Genomic DNA, 21,132 nt, shown 5'->3' with positions numbered 1-21,132 from the left:
GACAAAATCAAAATTTTACTGGTATTTTTCAAAGTGCTGGAACAAACAGCCCTAAAATTTGTATGGAACCAGAAAAGACCCTGAATCACTAAGAAAATGCTGAAAAAGAAAAACAAAGCTGGGGGCATCACTGCCTGATTTCAAGCTTTACTACAAAGCTGTGATCACCAAGACGGCATGGTACAGGCACAAAAACAGACACATAGACCAGTGGAACAGAGAGCCCAGATATGGACTCTCAACTCTATAGTCAAATAATCTTTGACAAAGCAGGAAAAAAATATCCAGGGGAAAAAAGACAGTCTCTTCAATAAATGGTGCTGGGAAAATTGGACAGCTATATATAGAAGATTGAAACTTGACCATACTCTTATACCATACACAAAGATAAATTTGAAGTGGATACCTACCTCAACGTGAGGCAGGAATCCATCAAAGTCCTAGAGGAGAACAAAGGCAGTAACCTCTTTGACATAGGCCATAGCAACTTCTTTCAAGACATGTCCCCAAAGGCAAAGGGGAAAAAAAACCAAAATTGAACTTTGGGGACTTCATCAAGATAAAAACTTCTGCAAAGGAAACAGCAAAGGAAAGTCAACAAAACAAAGATGCAACCTACAGAAGGGGAGAAGATATTCGGAAATGACACTACAGAAAATGGGCTGATATCCAAGATCTATAAATAACTCCTTAAACTCAACACACACAAAACAGATAATCATGTCAAAAAATGGGCAGAAGAAATGAACAGACACTTTTCCAAAGAAGACATACAAATGGTTAACAGGCACATGAAAAAATGTTAATCATTAGCCATCAGGGAAATTCAAATCAAAACCACATTGAGATATCACCTTACACCAGTTAGAATGGCCAAAATCAACATGACAGGAAACAATAAATGTTGGAGAGGATGTGGAGAAAGGGGAAACCTCTTACACATTTTGTGGGAATGCAAGTTGGTGCATCCACTTTGGAAAACAGTATGGAGATTCCTTAAGAAATTGAAAATAGAGCTACCCTATGACCCTGCAATTGCACTACTGGGTATTTACCCCAAAGATACAGATGTAGTGAAAAGAAGGGCCATCTCTACCCCAATGTTCATAGCAGCAATGGCCACAATCACCAAACTGTGGAAAGAACCAAGATGCCCTTCAACAGATGAATGGATAAAGAAGATATGTCCATGTACACAATAGAATATTATGCCTCCATCAGAAAGGATGAATACCCAGCTTTTGTATCAATGTGGATGGGACTGGAGGAGATTATGCTGAGTGAAATAAGTCAAGCAGAGAGAGTCAATTATCATATGGTTTCACTTACTTATGGAGCATAAGGAATAACACAGAGGACATTAGGAGAAAGAAAGGAAAAATGAATTGGGGGAAATCGCAGGGTGAGATGAAGCATGAGAGACTGTGGACTTTGAGAAACAAACTGAGGGTTTTGGAGGGGATGAGGGTGTGGGGTTAGTTAGGCCTGGTGGTGGGTATTAGGGAGGGCATGTATTGCATGGAGCACTGGGTGTGGTGCATAAACAATGAATCTTGGAACACTGAAAAAATAAAATAAATTTTTTTAAAAAGCAGAAAATATAATAAAACTAAAGCATTGATTCAGAAATTTTAGCTTATGGTTCTTGGAGTTCCAAAAAGAGAGAAAAGGAAAGGAATTATTTTCTTTTTAACTGAAGAATATGTCCCCAAATTTACCTTTCTGATTTAAAGAGTCCACCAAGTATTCAGCACAACAAATGAAAACAAAACACCAAGTTGTATTATCAATGTATTTCAGAATCACTGGAATAATGTTAAAAATTTCCAGAGACAAAAACAAACAAACAAACAAACAAACAAACAGGTGTAAGTATTTGAAAATGAATAGGAGCAATGTCTTTATAATTCTGAGGGGAATTGATTCCCATCTTAGAATTTGGTACTCAAACTATCAGTCAAGTCTAAGAGTGGAATAGAACTGTCTTAGACATTCAGTGTCTCAAAAGTATGCCTAGGGAAGCTATTTATGGATTCCAACAAAACCAGATAATTAACCAAGAAAGAGGAAAATGATCCAACAAAGGGGGGAATCCAAGGGAATTCTCCAGGCAATGGTCCGAAGAAACTCTAGGACAAAGGTTTGAGCAGCAGGTCTAAAGTGAAGCCATGTCCCATAGGAGCAAAAGAAGAATGTGTGCCAGCAGGTGGAGGTATCCAGAAAAGAAAAAAGGAAAGAAATTGATAGACTAGAAATGCATTTGAACATGTGGCAAATTTATGAAGAAAGCATTTCCATATTCAATGAAGAGTCTGACAGTAGCAAAAGATACATGGAAAATTAGACAGAAAAAGAAGCAATGATTAACCCTGGGAAAAATGAAAAGGTATACAAGGAAGGAAACAAACATAGCACATTACAGAGCACATCAGTGAATAATATTTACATAATTACAATGTGAATGCAGTATTGATACAGCAAAATAAAAGGAAAAGGAGAGAGCTCATTATTCCTCATATTCAAAGGTGGGCACTTGGTGTTACAGACAACTAATGAATTGTTGAACACTACACCAAAACCTAATGATGTATTATATGTCAGCTAAATAGAACACAAAAAAATGTTTGGAACTGTTCTTGGAGCAGGGGTAGATTTACCTAGAGTCCACATTCTCTGTCTCTTTTGCCTATGAACTAATGTTGTGTGTGTGTGGGGGGGGAATCTCTCACCAGGGTGGGCAACTCATTCCGGCTCTATGAAAATGATTTTCCCTAACATCTGAAAATCTGGTTAAAAATCTAACCAGTGACACCACCAGAATTCAAGTCGTAGAGGCGCAATCAAGGTTGTCTGCACAACGTCCCTAATTGTTGAGGGAGTAGTGCAGTGGAAACACATATATTTGGGGTGCAGTGGTAAAAAAAAAAATATGGACTCTAGATTCTGCTTCTCTAAGAATAAACTGTGTGACTCTTTTTCCTTTTGCTTCAGGCCCCCAAATGACTCAGCATTGCACTGGAAGAACGCATTGAAAGAAAAATGAGCAACAAGGAGTGGAAATAAATAAAGGTTTTAGAAGGATTAAAAGGAAAATTATGGAAACTGAAGGTAGTTCTTGCATCTCAAAGATAAAAACAAACAAACAAAAACCTTTGAGCAGCCAGGCCAAACAATGATTTAGCAAGAAAGAACTTCAGTCTTTTTTTTTTTTTCTCTTCAAGAATTTTTTTCTTTTATTTCTTATTATGTTCATTGGGCCAACACATAGTACATCATTAGTTTTTGATGTAGTGTTCAGTGATTCATTAGTTGAGTATAATACCCAACTCATTACAACACGTGCCTCCTTAATACCCATCACCCAGTTACCCCATCCCTCCACCCCCCCCTTCTCTGCAACCCTCAGTTTGTTTCCCAGAGTCCAGAGTCTCTCATGGTTTGTCTCCCTCTCTCTGATTTTCTCCCTTTCAGTTTTCCCTCCTTTCTCCTGTAGTCCTCCACTCTATTCTTTATATTCCACATATGAGTGAAACTGTATGATAATTGTCTTTCTCTGCTTATTTCTTTTAGCATAATCCCCTTAAGTTCCATCCATGTCTATCCAAATGGTGGGTATTCATCCTTTCTGATGGCTAAGTAACATTCCATTGTACTTATGAACCACATCATTTTTATCCATTCATCTGTTGAAGGACATCTTGGCTCCGTCCACAGTTTGGCTATTGTGGACATTGTTGCTATGAACATTGGGGTGCAGGTGCCTCTTCTTTTCACTACATTTGTATCTTTGGGCTAAATACCTAGTAGTGCAATTGCTGGGTCATAGGGTATCTCCATTTTAATGTCTTGAAGAATCTCCATACTGTTTTCCAGAGTGGCTGTGGCAGCTTGCGTTTCCACCAATAGTATAAGAAGGTTCCCTTTTCTCCATATCCTCACCAACATTTGTTGTTTCCTGTCTTGCTAATTTTTGCCATTCTAACTGCTGCAAGGTGGTATCCCAATGTGGTTTTGATTTGTATTTCCCTAATAGCTAGTGATGTTGAACATTTTTTCATGTGTCTGTTAGCCATTCGTATGTCTTCTTTGGAGAAGAACTTCAGTCTTTTAATAGGTGTATGTCTTGTGCAGCTTTTTTTAATGTTAATAAACTTTTTCACCTTTTAAATGGATTTTATTTTTTAGAGCAGGTTTATGTTCACAGCCAAGTTGAGCAGAAAGTTCAACTCACAGTTCCCTTATTTCCCTGACCTTTCTCATTTTTTTTAATTTTACATTTCTTCTATGATATCTGCTTATTTTCATCTGAGTATCTTTTCTAGTGAAGTGTCTATTCAGACTTATGCTCAGTTTTCATTGCATTGTTTGACTTCTTATTGTTGAGTGTTGAGATTTTTTTATATAGTTTGAGTACAAGTCCCTTGTGAAATAGTTGATTTGCCAATATAATTTTTCTAAATCTATTGCTTTTTTTAAATTTTCTTAATAAGTTCTTCAAAGACAAAAGTGCTTAATTTTGATGGCATTCAATTTAAACAATTCTATCTTTTGTCTTTGTACATTTGGAGTCACATCTAAGAACTTTGTCTAACCCAAGATCACAAAGATTTTTTCCTGTTATCTCTTAGATAGTTTATAGTTTTAGGTTTTACATTAGGTCTATGATCCATTTTGAGTTAGATTTTGTATTCAGTGAGGTATGAATAAAAATTTTTTTTTAGATTTTATTTATTCACTTGAGAGAGAAAAAGATAGAGGGAGAACACAGTGGGGGAGAGGGAGAGGGGATTGGGGAGAGGGAAGCAGTCTCCCCACTGAGCAAAGAGCCCGATGTGGGACTTGATCCCAGGACCTTGAGATTATGACCTGAGCTGAAGGCAGATGCTTGAATGACTGAGCCAACCAGGCCCTTTCATTTTTCTTTTAATATATGGATATCTAATTATTCCAACAATATCTGCTGAAAAGAGCCTCTTTTCTTCACTGAATCACCTTTTGTGAAAATCAGTTGGAAAAAATATATATATGTCTATTTTTTGGCTCTATTCTGTTCCATTGATCTATTCCTCAATCTTGGCATCAATGAAATACTGTCTTGATTACTGTCTCTTTCTTAGAAGTGTTGATGTTAGGTAATGTCAGTCCTCCAACTTTGATCTTTTTTCAAAGGTTTTTCGCTATTTTAAGCCCTTGGTATTCTATATGAAATTAGAATCAGCTTGTAAATTCCTACAAAAAAGTCTACTAGAGTTTTGATATGGATTATATAAAGCATGTAGATCAGTCTGAGGGAGTATTGTCCTCTTATCAATATTGCATTACCTTATCCGTGAACTAGGAGTATGTCTCTATTTATTCAGGTCTTCTTTAATTTCTCTCAGCAATGTATTCTAGTTTTTATCTTACAGCCTTGAAACTCTAAATAGTATTATTTACCATTATTATCATTTTAATTTCTGATTGTTCATTGCTAATATATAAAATAGAGTTGTATTTTGTATTTACCTTGTATCCTCAGACCTTGTTAAGCTCAATAGTTATGGTAGTTTTGTTTGTTTGTTTGTTTGTTTTTACAGATTCCATAGGATTTTCTGCATAGAAAAATCATGTTGTCTGTGAATAAAAGCAGGTTGTCTTCTTCCTTTCCAATCTGTATGCCTTTATTTCTTTTCTCTTGCCTTATTGCACTGACTGGGACTTCCTGTGTGATACTGAATAGAAGTAGTGAAGTGGATAACTTTGCCTTGTTCCTGATCTTATGGGAAAAGCGTTCAGTCTCAAGGTTTTGTGGAACTTCTCTTCCACTTCTAGTTCATGGTGAGATGGAGAGCTTTAAAAAAAAAAAAATCATGACAGGGAGTTAGGTTTACAAACCAGGACACTTAAAAAAGTGAAAGTGGGCACTTTCACTTATGTTTATAATTATGTTTATAATTATAATTTATATTTATAATTATGTTCATGTCAACAGATCTAAATCAAGGGATATTGGCATCCTATATATTCCTTCTTTCACAGTAATAAACATTTTAAGCTAATTTTGTAACTTTGGACAGGAAAGTGAAAGGAAAGGTACTAGTTCCCCTAAAAACAATGTCAAATAGTATCATTTAAGATCAGTTACACAGGGTGAATCTGTGCATGAGGGATCATAGCTATATCATAGAATAATAGCTTCTGCTATTATTATTCCACTAATAATATTTATATTATAAATACATGTTATGTTATATTTAATATATTATATTTATTATATTATAATATTATTCCTACTACCATCTGTCTTCCTCTCTTTGCCATCAACACCATGTATCATTACAGAGCTTCCTTTCTTTAAAGACCCACAGGATCAGAGAAGGATTTTAGGATTCTTGTAGCTCAGCTGAGCCCAAACTGAAATTTTCAAATAATCCTGACCAAAGGCCTGAGCAGAACAAAAAGTAAATAAACACATGCTAACATAATATTGGGTGTGTTATGGGCATAGCTCACTTTATTCAGCCCAAGACCCAGTGGTTCTCTTGAGAGCTAACATTGAGTGTGAGGAGTTTCTTCTGAAAAAAGGAGGTGGGTATGCCTTCATCCATCTCTGACAGTATAGTGGACTAAATATTCTAAGCAGCTCCACTTTTGAAAATATAATATAATAGCAAATATAATATATAAATATATATAATATAACAGCATATATTAATGTTTGTTATTATATAAAATAATATATAAATATAAATGTAATATATAAATATAAAATATAATAGCAAAATATAATAGCAAGGCTCACTACTGAAAAAAACCTTAAATCAGTCATGAGTTGGGTAAAGCCAAAAATGAAGAAAAATTAGGATTCCTTGGAAATCAGCCGGTACTGGCTTTGCCTTCAGGATGTTGCAAAACCATGGAGGCCTTGAGGTTAAGATCTAGCCCTTTGAGGGGTGTTTGTAAGAGGGAACAAAGCTCAGGGTCTCCAAGGTGAAGAGTCTAAAAGGAAGCATCAGCATAAAGCTGGGAACCTAAGCATGGAATAAAGCATAGACTCTCTGAATTGAGGAGGTAAGCCGAGAAGCTTTTCTGTCTTGAACTTGGCAGTGGATGGAGGAAAATTTATGACTGGAAGTCAGCCATTGAAAGGATTTGCCACTTCAAGTCACACACAAAAATACTCAACCATAAAATTTAATTTAAGGTGATCCCAGATTTGTAGACCCTCCAGAAAAACTAGAAGAAATAAGCTCAAATACTTTCTCAAGTTAGTCAACCTTAATCAAAGCTTCTGGAAATACCATAGATAAAATTTAAGGAAATTGGTTAGTTTACTATGAGAAGAATTCAAAACTCACATGAAATATGTAACATGACTGAGAGTCAAGAGAAAAGGCAGAAAACAAAATCAGACCACCAAGACTTCAGATGAGACACAGAATGCAAAGTAAGTTTAAAAGGCTTCAATAAATTAACAAGGTCTTACAAATGTGAACAATTAGTAAGAGACTATGAAAATTACCAAGAAGTTATGATGGCTGAACAGATATGCAAACCATCAATACTTCTAGGGGGTAACTGGGTGGCTCAGTTGGGTAAACATCAGACTCTTAGTTTTGGCTCAGGTCATACTCTCATGGGTATGATCATGAGATCAAGCCCTGTGATGTGCTCTGTGCTCAGAGGGAAGTCTCCTTGAAGATTCTCTCTCTCTGCCCCTTCCCTCACTTGCAATCACTCTCTCTTTCTCTAAAATAAATAAATTTTAAAAATTAAAAAAAAATTTCTAGAAATAAATGATATAATAACTGAAGTTAAAAACTCAATGAGAAAGATACACCAAAAAATGTTGAAGAGGATGTGGAGAAAGTGGAATGTTCTTATACTCTTGGTGGGAATGAATGTTGGTGCAGCCACTTTGGAAAACAGTATGGAGATTTCTCAAAAAATTAAAAATAGAGCTACCCTATGACCCAGCAATTGCACTACTGGCTATTTACCCCAATGATACAGATGTAGAAAAGGAGGGTCATATGTACCCCAATGTTCATAGCAGAAATGTCCACAATAGCCAAACTGTAGAAAGAGCTAAGATGGCCTTCAACAGACAAATGGATAAAGATGTTGTCCACATATGCAATGAAATATTGCTCAGCCATCAGAAAGGATGAATACCCAACTTTTGCATCGATATGGATGGCACTGGAGGAGATTATGCTGAGTGAAATAAGTCAAGCAGAGAAAGTCAATTATCATATGGTTTCACCTACTTGTGGAACATAAGGAATAACATGGAGAACATTAGAAGAAGGAAAGGAAAAGTGAAGGGGGGAGGTGGAGATGAACCATGAGAGAGTGTGGACTCTGAGAAACAAACTGGGAGTATTAGAAGGGAAAAGGGTGGGGGGATGGGTGAGCCTGGTGGTGAGTATTAAGGAGGGCACATATTGCATGGAGCACTGGGTGTTATACATAAACAATGAATCTTGAAACACTATATCAAAAACTAACGATGTATTGTATGGTGACTAACATAACAAAATAAAAATTTTTAAAAAGATGAAAAGAAAGAAAAAGATATAAAAGGGACACCTGGGTGACTCACCTGGTTGAGTGTCTGCCTTCAGCTCAGATCATTACCCTGCAGTCCCAGGATCAAACCCCACATCTGGCTCCCTACTCAGCAAGGAGTCTCCTTCCCTTTCTCCCTCTGCCATTCCTCTCCACCACTTGTGCTCTCTCCAACATATAAATAAATAAAATATTTCAAAAAAACATTAAAAACAGGGTACCACAAGAACTAAGTAAGGAAGTGAAGTGTAGATCTAAAGAAATTATCCATGATCCAACCCAAAAATATAAAGAAAAAAATTGCGAGGGATGAAGAGATACAGAAGAAAGGGTAGGAAAATCTAACATACCTAGATTCCAGAAAGAATAACAGAGGAAATGGAAACAAGGCAACATTTGAAGAGATAAAGCTTGAGAATATTCTAGAATCATTTGAAGTTGGTAAGCCTCAGATCTAGGGAAAAATTACACCTAAAAAGGGAATAAATAAAGTGAAATCTGTATGTAGACATATCACCAGGAAATTTAAAAGCAACAGAGAGAAAAGATTGGCCACTTACAAAGAATCAGCAAATAAAGTAGCTCAGAAGATGAGCAAACAAACAGATTAACTATTAAGTTTGTTAGGTCTCTCTGCCCAGGCCTTCTTTGAGCATAGGAGCATCCTCAATTTATGCCCAGTCCAAGCCCAGGACAAATGCTAATATCCATTGTCTCTAAAAGATAAATCTATACCCATGTCCTTCGCCTGGGTGGAGTATTCTAGACTGAGGGCCAGCCTTCCTACAGAAGCAAATGTCTTGATAGAATAGCACCCCTTTATCAGCTGCCTATAGGCCCCATTCACTCTCAGTGGTTCCTGGCATCACATCCCAAATAAATGGTTTCCTCTTATATACTCAGGGCCTGCTTCTGGAGAAACCCAAGGAGAGCAGTGTATAATATATAGTGATATCTTATGCCCTTTATCTTCTAACCAGGTCCAGTGGAGGCCCATCTTCACAAGGAAGCCCTCCCTCCACCCTAAGCATATATGGTCATGGCATAGCCATGAAATGAGCTCTAGGGGTATAGAAGCTGGGTCTGTATGGATCCAGCCCTTCCCTTACATGGTGACTCCAGGAAGAGGTGCATTCCTGGTGATTTCTTCTAAGAAAAACTGTCATGTATGGTAAGAGCACGACCAAGGACATCATGTATCTGCTCAGCCACCAGGACTCTGAGTACTTTGGAAAGGAATCTGCCACTTCTTTCAGTGGATTACATACTAGGGTTCAGTGAGATGATGTTCATGAACACACCACAGACTTCCCAGAGGTATATTTTATTCATTCATGAGCCACCGAGGAAGAACAAAGTCACTTGACTTAAAATATAAACAGATGATAATGATCATGGTAATGATTACAATTATTTTGTAGGTAAAAATAAGCAGTAATTAAAAACATTGTAACAAGGCATTTCTAGCTGGCTAAGCAGGAAGAACATGTGACTCTTGATCTTGGGGTTGTGGGTTGAATCCCCACATTGGATGCAAAGATTATTTTAAAATATGTGTTTTTAAAAAAAGCATAAGTAACAATAACATGGAAGGAAGCAGGAAAGCACTGGAAGGAAGTTAATGTATGGGAAGGCTCTCTTTCTGTGAGAAAGAAAAGTAGGGTGATTAGATTTTCCTAAAAATAATATATATAATGTTAAACATAATGTTTAAAATTTTAAAGGTAACTAGTAAAATAAGAAAATGTAGAGGTAGGGGAAGATCCAGTTTCTATGTAGTTTAAAAGTTACACAATTTTACAAAATAAAATCACCAAAACAAAGTGAGGAACAAAAGTGAGTATTTAAGTGGGGGCCTGTCCAAACAAAGCATTGTAAAGCTTAAACTTCATTAGCTTTGGAATGAATCCATCTCTGTTAGGAAAAATTGATAACAGGGAAAAAAAAAATTCAACTTGACAACAGAAAAGAAACAGAAATAAAAGACATTGAGAGTAACAAACACAATATGGTAGACATATTCTTAAAAATATAGTAGTCACAGTGTTAAATTTATTTATCAAAAATGTCTGCCAGATTTTTATATACATAAAATAAATACATGTATGTTTGTGAGTGTATATAAGTGTATGTATGTGTATGTGTGTGTGTATGGTTTTAATATTAGCTACATTGATATATAAGAACCTAGGGGGAAAAAGTCACAAAATCATTCATAATATTACTATCCAAATATAATCATTATAACATTTCAGTATTCAAGTAACTTTGATTAATATATTTATTATATAGAATTAAAAACATTGTATGTGCTTTATCTAGACTTTTTTTTTTTTTTTTTTTTGCTCAGCAGTTCTTGGTGGGTTTGTTTTTATACCCAGTGCTCATCACAACACGTGCCCTCTTTAATACCCATCATCCAATTACCCTATCCCTCCGCTGCCCCCCTCCTTTCTGTAACCCTCAGTTTGTTTCCCAGAGTCCAGAGTTTCTCATGGTTTGCCACCCTCTCTGATATCTTCCCATTCAGATTTCCCTCCCTTCTCCTATGCTCCTCCATTCTATTCCTTATATGCCACATGTGAGTGAAACCATATGATAATTGCTTTCTCTGCTTGACTTATTTCATTTAGCATAATCCCCTCCAGTTCCATCCATGTTGATGCAAATGATAGGTGCTCAACTTTTCTGATGGCTGAGTAACATTCCATTGTACTTATGAACCACATCTTTTTTATCCATTCATCTGTTGAAGGGCATGTTGGCTCCTTCCACAGTTTGGCTATTGTGGACATTGCTGCTATGAACAATGGGGTGCAAATGCCCCATCTGTATCTTTGGGGTAAATACCTAGTAATGCAATTACTGGGTCATAGGGTTGCTCTATTTTTTTTTTTTTATTATTATTTGTGAAAATGCCTTTTTTTTGTTTTTTTTTTTTTTAAATTTCTTTTCAGCGTAACAGTATTCATTGTTTTTGCACCACACCCAGTGCTCCATGCAATATGTGCCCTCTCTAATACCCACCACCTGGCTCCCCCAACCTCCCACCCCCCGCCCCTTCAAAACCCTCAGGTTGTTTTTCAGATCCATAGTCTCTCATGGTTCACCTCCCCTTCCAATTTCCCTCAATTCCCTTCTCTCCATCTCCCCTTGTCCTCCATGCTATTTTTTTATGCTCCACAAAAAAGTGAAACCATATGATAATTGACTCTCTCTGCTTGCCTTATTTCACTCAGCATAATCTCTTCCAGACCCTGTCCATGTTGCTACAAAAGTTGGGTATTCATCCTTTCTGATGGAGGCATAATACTCCATAGTGTATATGGACTACATCTTCCTTATCCATTCGTTCATTGAAGGGAATCTTGGTTCTTTCCACAGTTTGGCGACTGTGGCCATTGCTGCTATAAACATTGGGATACAGATGGCCCTTCTTTTCACTACATCTGTATCTTTGGGGTAAATACCCAGTAGTGCAATTGCAGGGTCATATGGAAGCTCTATTTTTAATTTCTTGAGGGTAGCTCCATTTTTAATGTCTTGAGGAATCTTGATACTGTTTTTCAGAGTGGCTGTACCAGCTTGCATTCCCACCAATAGTGTAAGAAGGTTCCCTTTTCTCCATATCCTCACCAACATTTGTTGTTTCCTGTCTTTTTAATTTTTGCCATTCTAACTGCTGCAAGGTGGTATCTTAATGTGGTTTTGATTCTTATTTCCCTGATGGCTAGTGATGTTGCACAGTTTTTCATGTGTTTGTTAGCCATTTGTATGTCTTCTTTGGAGAAGTGTCTATTCATATCTTCTGCCCATTTCTTGAGTGGATTATTTTCTTTGGGAGGGGGTGTTTGTTTTGATAAATCCTTTATCTGATTTTCAAATATCTTCTCACATTCTGGAGGCGCCTTTTAGTTTTGTTGATCATTTCTTTTGCTGTACAGAAGCTTTTTATCTTGATGAAGTCCAATGGTTCATTTTTGGTTTTGTTTTCCTTGTCTTTGGAGATGTGTCTAGCAAGAAGTTGCTGTGGCCAAGGTCAAAGAGGTTGCTGCCTGTATTCTCCTCTAGGAGTTTGATGGAGTCTTTTCTCACAGTTAGGTCTTTCATCCATTTTGAGTTTATTTTTGTGTAGGATGTAAAAAAGCCATCCAATTCAATTCTCCTGTATGTGGTGGTCCAATTTTCTCAGCACCATTTGTTGAAGAGACTGTACTTTTTCCATTGGATATTCTTTCTTGATTTGTCAAAGATTACTTGGCCATAGAGTTGAGGGTCGATCTCTGGGTTCTCTATTCTCTTCCACTGATCTCTGTGTCTGTTTTTGTGCCAGCACCATGCTGTCTTGTAATATAGCTTGAAGACATTGTGATGCTCTCAGCTTTGGTTTTCTTTTTCAACATTCCCATGGCTATCCAGGGTCTTTTGTGGTCCTATGCAAATTTTAGGATTGTTTTTTCCAACTCTGTGAAAAATGTCAGTGGTATTTTGATAGGGATTGCATTGGAAGTTGAGATCGCTCTGGGTAACATATATATTTTAACAACGTTTTAACTATGTTTGGTCTTCCAATCAATGAGCATGGAATGTTTTTCCATCTCTTTGTGTCAACCTCCATTTCTTTCATAAGTGTTCTGTAGTTTATAGAATATAGATCCTTTACTTTTTTGGTTAGGTTTGTTCTTAGGTATCTTATCATTTTTGGTGCTATTGTAAATGGAATTGATTCCCCAATTTTCTTTCTTCAGTTACATTTTTAGTGTATAGAAATGCAACTGATTTCTGTGCACTGATTTTGTATCCTGCCATGTTGCTGAATTGCTGTATGAGTTCTAGTAACATGGAGGTGGCATCTCTTGGGTTTTCCACATACAGTATCATGTCATCTGTGAAGAAGGGAGAGTTTGACTTCTTTGCCAATCTGAGTACCTTTTATTTCTTTTTGTTTTCTGATTGCTGAGGCTAGGACTTTTAGTACTGTGTTGAACAATAATAGAATGGGCATCCCTGTCAAGTTCCTGACCTTAAGGGAAAAGTTCTCAGTTTTTCCCTACTGAGACTGATATTTGCTGTGGGCTTTGCACATACGGCTTTTATATTATTTAGGTATGTTCTCTCTATCCCTGAACTTTAAGGAGTTTAATCAGGAAAGGATGTTTTATTTTGTCAAATGCTTTTTCTTCATCAAGTGAGAGGATCATATGGCCCTTGTCTTTTCTTTTATTAATGTCCTCTATCACACTGATTGATTTTTGAATGTTGACCCACCCTTGCATCCCATGAATAAATCCCACATGGTCATGGTGAATAATATTTTTAATGTACTGTTAGATTCTATTAGTTAGGATCTTGCTGAGTATTTTGGCATCCATGTTCATCAGGGATATTGGTCTGTAATTCTCCTGTTTATTGGTGTCTTTGTCTGGTTTTGGGATTAGGGTAATCCTGGCCTTATAGAAAGAATTTGGAAGTTTTCCTTCCATTTGTACTTTTTGAAATTGGTTCAGTAGAATAGGTATGATTTTTCTTTAAATGTTTAATAGAATTCCCCTGGGAAGCCATCTGGTCCTGGACTTTTGTTCTTTTGGGAGGTTTTTGATTACTGCTTTAATTTCCTTACTGGTTATTGTTCTGTTCAGATTGTTTTTTTCTTCCAGTTTCAGTCTTGGTAGTTTATTAGTTTCTAGGGATGCATCTCTTTCTTCCAGATTGCTTAATTTGTTAGCATATTGTTGCTGGTAGTAATTTCTAATAATTGTTTCTATTTCTTTGGTATTAGCCATGATCTCTCCTCTCTCATTCATGATTTAGTAAATTGGGCTCTTTCTTTTTTCTTTTGGATAAGAATGTTTATCAATCTTCTTAATTTTTGCAAAGAACCAGCTTCTAGTTTTGTTGACTTAGACTGCTTTTTATTTAGAAATGTTTTGTGAATATTTTTCCAGGTTAAGAAATATGGTGTCCAGCATATTTTCAATGTCTATTTATTTCCTCATTAAGGAAATGAATCAAGAATCAGAAGGTTCCCAACAATTTATTCCTGGGTTGCAAGAGTGGTTCAACATCCACAAATCAATCAGTGTGATACACATTGGTAAAAGAAAGAAAGGACAAGAACGAACAACAATCTGAAAAAGAATTAAATAAACTAATTATATCTGTAATATTGCAAAACATAATAAATTTAACCAAGGAGGTGAAAGATCTGTACATTGAAAACTATAAAATATTGATGAAAAAAATTGAGGATGGAAATAAATGGGAAATTATCTCATGTTTGTGGGAGAAGAATTAATATTGTTCAGATGTGCATACTACTCAAAGTCATCTATAGATTTAATGCAATCTCTATCAAAACTCTAATGGCATTTTTCAACAGAAACAAAAATAACAATCTTAAAATTCCAAAGAACCGCAAAAGACCCCAAACCCTGAGAAAGAAAGAACACAGCTGAAAGCATCATATCCCCTGATTTCAAATTATATTCCAAAGCTATGATAATCAAAATAGCATGGTACTGGCATAAAAACAGGCACATAGATGAGTGGAACAGAACTAAGAGGCCAGAAGTAAACCCATGCATTTACAGACAGCTAGTATACTCAGTGGGGAAATGAATAATCTCCCCAATAAATGTTGTTAGGAAAACTGTATATTAATATGCAGAAAAAAGACACTGGAGCTCTATCTCAAATGACTCATAAAAATTAACTCAAAATGGATTAAAGACTTAAATACAAGACCTGAGGGCACCTGGGTGGCTCCATTAGTTGAGCATTGGACTCTTGATCTCAGCTCAGGTCTTGATCTCAGGGTCATGAGTTCAAGCCCCAGGTTGGGCTCCACATTGGGTGTGAAGCCTAGTTTAAAAAAAAAAAAAAAGAGAGAGAGAGACCTGACATTATAAGACTTATAGAAGAAAACACAGGGGGAAAAACTTGACATTGGTCTTGGCAATGAGTTTTAAAATATGACACTAAAAGCACAAGGAACAATAGCAAAAATAAAAAAGTACAACTACATCAAACTAAAAATCTTCTGCAATGCCCAGCAAAAGAAATAATTAACAAAATGTAGGCCACCTATGGAATGAGAAAAAATATTTAGTAACCCTCTATGTGATAAGAGGCTAATAATATCCAAAGTATATAAAGAATTCATATAACTCAGTAACAACAACAGCAAAAACAATTGATTAAAAAATTAGCAGAGGAACTGAATGGATATTTTCTTTAAGATTTTTATTTATTTATTTATTTAACAGACAGAGAACACAAGTAGGCAGAGAAGCAGGCAGAGAGAGAGGAGGAAGCAGGCTCCCTGCTGAGCAGAGAGCCCAATGCCGGGCTCTATCCCAGGACCTGGGATCATGACCTGAGCCAAAGGCAGAGGCTTTAACCCACTGAGCCACCCAGGCACCCCCTGAAAAGATATTTTCCAAAGAAGACATCCAAGTGACCAAAAGACATGAAACATATCTTCAAGTGTGTTCAACATCACTAATTATCAGGAAAATGCACATCAAAACCACAAGATATCACCTTACACTTGTTAGTTAGACTAAAAAGTCTAACTTGTTATTGTTATTATCAAATGCACAAATACACAGCAAGAGGAGAGAGGAGAGGCTGTGGGGAAAATGCAATCCTTGTATACTATTGGTGAGAATGTAAATTATTGTACCCACTACATAAAACAGTATGGACATTCCTCAAAAAATTAAAAAATAGAATTTCATATGATCTAGCAAATTCACCTCTGGGATACATCCAATGGCAATGAAACCACTATCTCAAAAATATATCTGCATCCCTATGTTCATTCCAGCATTATTCATAATAGTCAAGACATAGAAATGACCTTAGTGTTCATCAATGGATGAATGGATAAGACACACACACACACACACACACACACACACACACACAGAGAGAGAGAGAGAGAGAGAGAGAGAGCAGAATATTATTCAGTCATAAAAAGAAGTAAATTCTGCCTTTTATGGCAACATGGGTGATCTTGAGGGCTAAGTGACATATGTAAGACAAAGACAAATAATGTATTATTTCAGCTCTATGTAAAATCTTAAAAAGCTGAATTCATAGGAGAAAGTGGAAGGGTAGTTGCAGGTGATGGAGGGTGGGGGAAATGGGGAGATGTTGGTCAAAGGACACAAACTTCCAGCTATAAGATGAATAACTTTGGGGATCTAATGTACAGTATAGTGACAATAACTGACACTATAGTATTATATACTTGAAAGTTTTTCAGAAAGTGGTCCAGTTTCATTCTTCTGCGTGTGACTGTCCAATTTTCCCAACACCATTTCTTGAAAAGATTGTCTTTTTTTCCATTGGATATTCTTTCCTGCTCTGTTCAAGAGTCATTGACTATAGAGTTGAGGGTTTATTTCTGGGTTCTCTATTATTTTCCATTGACTTATGTGTCTGCTTTTGTTCCAGTACCATACCGTCTTGATGACTACAGTTTTGTAATATAGTGTAAAGTCTGACATTGTGATGTCAACAGTTTTCTTACACCATACACAAAATTAAACTCAAAATGGATGAAAGGAATCCACCAAAATCCTAGAGGAGAATTTCAGCAGCAACCTCTTTGATCTCAACATACAACTTCTTACTAGACATGTCTCCAGAGGCAAGGGAAACAAAAGTAAAAATGAACTATTGGGACTTCTTCAAGATAAAAAAGCTTCTGCAGAGAGAAGGAAACAATCAGCAACACTAAAAGGCAAGCTATGCAATGAGGGAGGATATTTGTAAACGACTTATCAGATAAAGGGCCAGTATCCAAAATCTATAAAGAACTTATCAAACTCAACACCCAAAAAACCAAAAATCCAGTCAATAAATGGGCAGAAAACATGAACAGATAGTTCTCCAAGGAAGATATGCAAATGGCCAACAGACATGAAAAAGTGCCCCACATCACTCAGCATCAGGGAAATACAAATAAAAACCACAATGAGATACCACCTCACTACAAATACAAATACAAATCAAAACAGTGAGATACCACCAGTCAGAATGGCTAAAATGATCAACTCAGGAAAAAACAGATGTTGACAAGCATGCAGAGAAAGGGGAATACTCTTACACTGTTGGTGGGAGAGCAAGCTGGTGCAGACACTGGAAAACAGTCTGGAGGTTCCTCAAAAAGTTAAAAATAGAGTTACCCTTTGAGCTAGCAACTGCACTACTAGGTCTTTATCCTAAGGATACAAACATAATGGTTCTAAGGGGCATGAGCACCCCAATGTTTATAGCAGCAATGTCCACAATAGCCAAACTATGGAAAGAGCCCAGATGTCCATCAACTCAAGAATGGATCAAGAAGAAATGTGGAATATTCCTCAGACATCAAAAAGAAGGAAATCTTGCCATTTGCAATGAGGTGGATGGAACTAGAGGGTATAAGGCTAAGTGAAATAAGTCAGTTAAAGAAAAATAAATACCATATGATTTCACTCATATGTGAAATTTAAGAAACAAAACTGATGAACATAGAGGGAGAAAAGAAAAAATAAAATAAGATAGAGACAGAGAGGGAAGTAAACCATAAGAGATTTGTAACTCTAGGGAACAAAATGAGTGTTGCTGGAGGGGAGGTAGGTGGGGGGATGAGGTAATTAGATGGTGGGCATTAAGGAGAGCACTTGATGTAATGAGCACTGGGTATTATACACACCTGACGAATCACTGAATTTTACCCCTGAAACTAATACTACACTGTATGCTAACTAACTTGAATATAATAAAATTTTGAAAGAAAAAAAAGTTGCTGAGAAAGTAAACCTTAAATGTTACTACTATACCCTATGTTGTGGGGAGATGTTTTGCCATATATACATGTTTCAAATAATCAGATGGTACACCCTAAACTTTCATATGGGTATGTCAATAATATCTCAATACAGTCAGGAAAAAATATAATACAACTTAAAAATCTGTAAAGGACTTAAATAGACATTTCTCCAAAGAATATATACAAATGGTTGATAATTACAGGAAAATTCCTTAATATCACTAATCACCAGGGAAATGCAAATCAAAACCACAATGAGATATCACTTCATACTCATTAGAATGACTACTGTTAAAAAACAACAAAAACACAGAAAATAACAAATAATTAATTGGTAAGGGTGTAGAGAAGTTAGAGTCCTTTGTCAGTGCTCGTGGGAATATAAAGTGGCATATAAAAAGGTACAATGTAGAAAAAAGTACAATGGCTCCTCAAAAAATTAAACATAGAATTACCATTATGACCCAACAATTCTACTTCCAGGTAAATACTCAAAAGTTATGAAAGCTGAAACTTGAACAGATATTTGTACACCAACATTCACAATATTCACAATAGACAAAAGGTGGAAACAACTCAAATGTCTATCAAGGGAAGAATGGATAAAAAAAATATATACATACAGTATAATATTATTCAGCCTTAAAAAGGAATGGAATTTTCATTCATAACTACAGTATAGGTGAACCTTGAAAGCCTTATGCTAAGTGAAATAAACTAGACACAAAAGGACAAATATTGTATGATTCCATCTATATGAATTACCTACAACAGTCAATTTCATAGAGGAAGAAAGTAGAATACAGGTTACCAGCACCTAGGGGGAGAGATAAATGAGGAGTTTTTGCTTAAATGGTAGAGTTTTTGTTGGGGGTCATAAAAATATCTTGGAAAGAGAGATGATGGTGTATAACTATGTGAATGGACTTAATGACACTGAATTATACACTTAAAATATATTGAAATGAGGGGCGCCTGGGTGGCTCAGTGGGTTAAGCTGCTGCCTTCGGCTCAGGTCATGATCTCAGGGTCCTGGGATCGAGTCCCACACCGGGCTCTTTGCTCAGCAGGGAGCCTGCTTCCCTCTCTCTCTCTCTGCCTACCTCTCTGCCTACTTGTGATCTCTCTCTGTCAAATAAATAAATAAAATCTTTAAAAAATATATTGAAATGAAAAATTCAATGTTACATATATTTTACCAGAACTTTTAAAAAGAAAACGAAACAAACTGGTACAGCTTTTTTTTTTTAAGATGGAAGTTTTAAAATATAGGTAATTTTGTGCTCACTTCTGCAGGACATATATTAAAACTGGAACAATACAGAGAAGATTAACATTGTCCCTATGCAAGTATGACATGCAAATTCATGAAGTGTTCCACATTTTTAAAACAATTTTTAAAAAATAAAACAAAATACAGTTACTTTTGAAAGAACAAGAAACCACCCAGTCATTGCAGTAGGCCACATCATGTGAATGTATCCCTAATGCTCGTTTGTTTGAGATTGTGGAGGACATCTTTCTGCAGGGGAACTAGCCTGAGTACTAGGGTGCCTCTTGCCACATCCATCCTTGGAGCCATCATCCTTCTTCTCTACTCCAAATTTTGGCTCTTGAAACCACCTACTCTACCTTTCCAAATTGTGGCTCTTGAAGTCTTTCTTCTCCACGTTGACAGTGCCAGCCCTCTCATCCTTCCTTGTGGGCATAGGAGCCCACCACCTCACCTCGCAATCTTCTCTGAGGATCTATTGAGGCTATTATGCTATTGATCTATTAGGTTATTGATCTATTAGGCTGCAAACCTGGATTTTTGCACCCACACTGAAGCACTTGACAGGCTACTGCCATATTTGTGCTCACAGTCAGGTAAAATCCTTTGAATTTGTCAGAAAGCAAAGGTTATGGCCAGAAGGTCCGAGACCCATAGTTGAATCAATAACCAGGGAACAAGGGCAAAGAACCCTATTTTTCCATTCCAGGAAAGAAAAGTGTTAGAGCCACAGCCCCAAAATGTGGTGAGTCCTGATGAGAAAACTACATGTGTTATAAAAATAACATAATGCAAGTTTACAATAGAACACTATTAAAAATCACTCAGTAATGTCTGAACTAGAACATCCTGGTATGAAAGATCTTTCCAGGGGTCCTCGGAGAAGACCTGATCCAATGTCTTTGGGGAAGAAAAAGTATTATGTATTATAAATTGTTCATATAGTTTGTTTTGTTTCTTAAAAATAAGGATATTTTAAAACTCTCTGAGGGACGAAAGTAGATGGCTTAGAATAGCTCTCAATGGCCAAAGGGTGACAAATTGGAAAGGAAAAGAACAATTATCACTCATTGGAAGAAGTTAAGCCCGTAATTATTCCTCAAAAGGGGAAAAGTTTAAGAAAAATATAAAGTCCTTGTAATGAAAAAGAGGGAAGACCATAATAAAAGAAACAAATGTTTATTAACTTTAACTAGTAAGGACTATGGAGTCTGTAGGAGTCTTATTCTTAATTTACGGTATATGTTGCAATGAAACATAGATCCGCCTTTGTTTCTACCTAGTAGGGGAAGAATTGACTAAAGGAACTCTGCTGGCCAGAAACTGACAGGAAAGGTCAGATCTATACCATCAACACCTGGAGAGGGTACATCTGGGATCATGCATGCTGCATCAGTCAGCAGAGGTGACAGCAATGGAACTCTCGACTCTGGGGTGTTGAGAAAATCATGGCCTTTGCCATTTACGCTAGCCCTGATCTCTTTCT

The 21,132-nt window shown here is 36.5% G+C and overlaps 1 non-coding gene across 1 annotated transcript; it reads left to right on the top strand.

Moving 5' to 3' along the window:
- The first annotated feature begins 19,653 nt into the window (after positions 1 to 19,653).
- Positions 19,654 to 19,760, top strand: LOC116597966. The gene has a single exon (XR_004288880.1). It is a non-coding gene; the product is annotated as a U6 spliceosomal RNA (small nuclear RNA).
- Positions 19,761 to 21,132: the final 1,372 nt, after the last annotated feature.

This window comes from Mustela erminea, chromosome 8, assembly GCF_009829155.1.
Source record: "Mustela erminea isolate mMusErm1 chromosome 8, mMusErm1.Pri, whole genome shotgun sequence".
NCBI classification, from domain to species: domain Eukaryota; kingdom Metazoa; phylum Chordata; class Mammalia; order Carnivora; family Mustelidae; genus Mustela; species Mustela erminea.
Note: the sequence above shows the minus strand (reverse complement) of the source record. Positions and strands in the feature narration are given on the sequence as shown.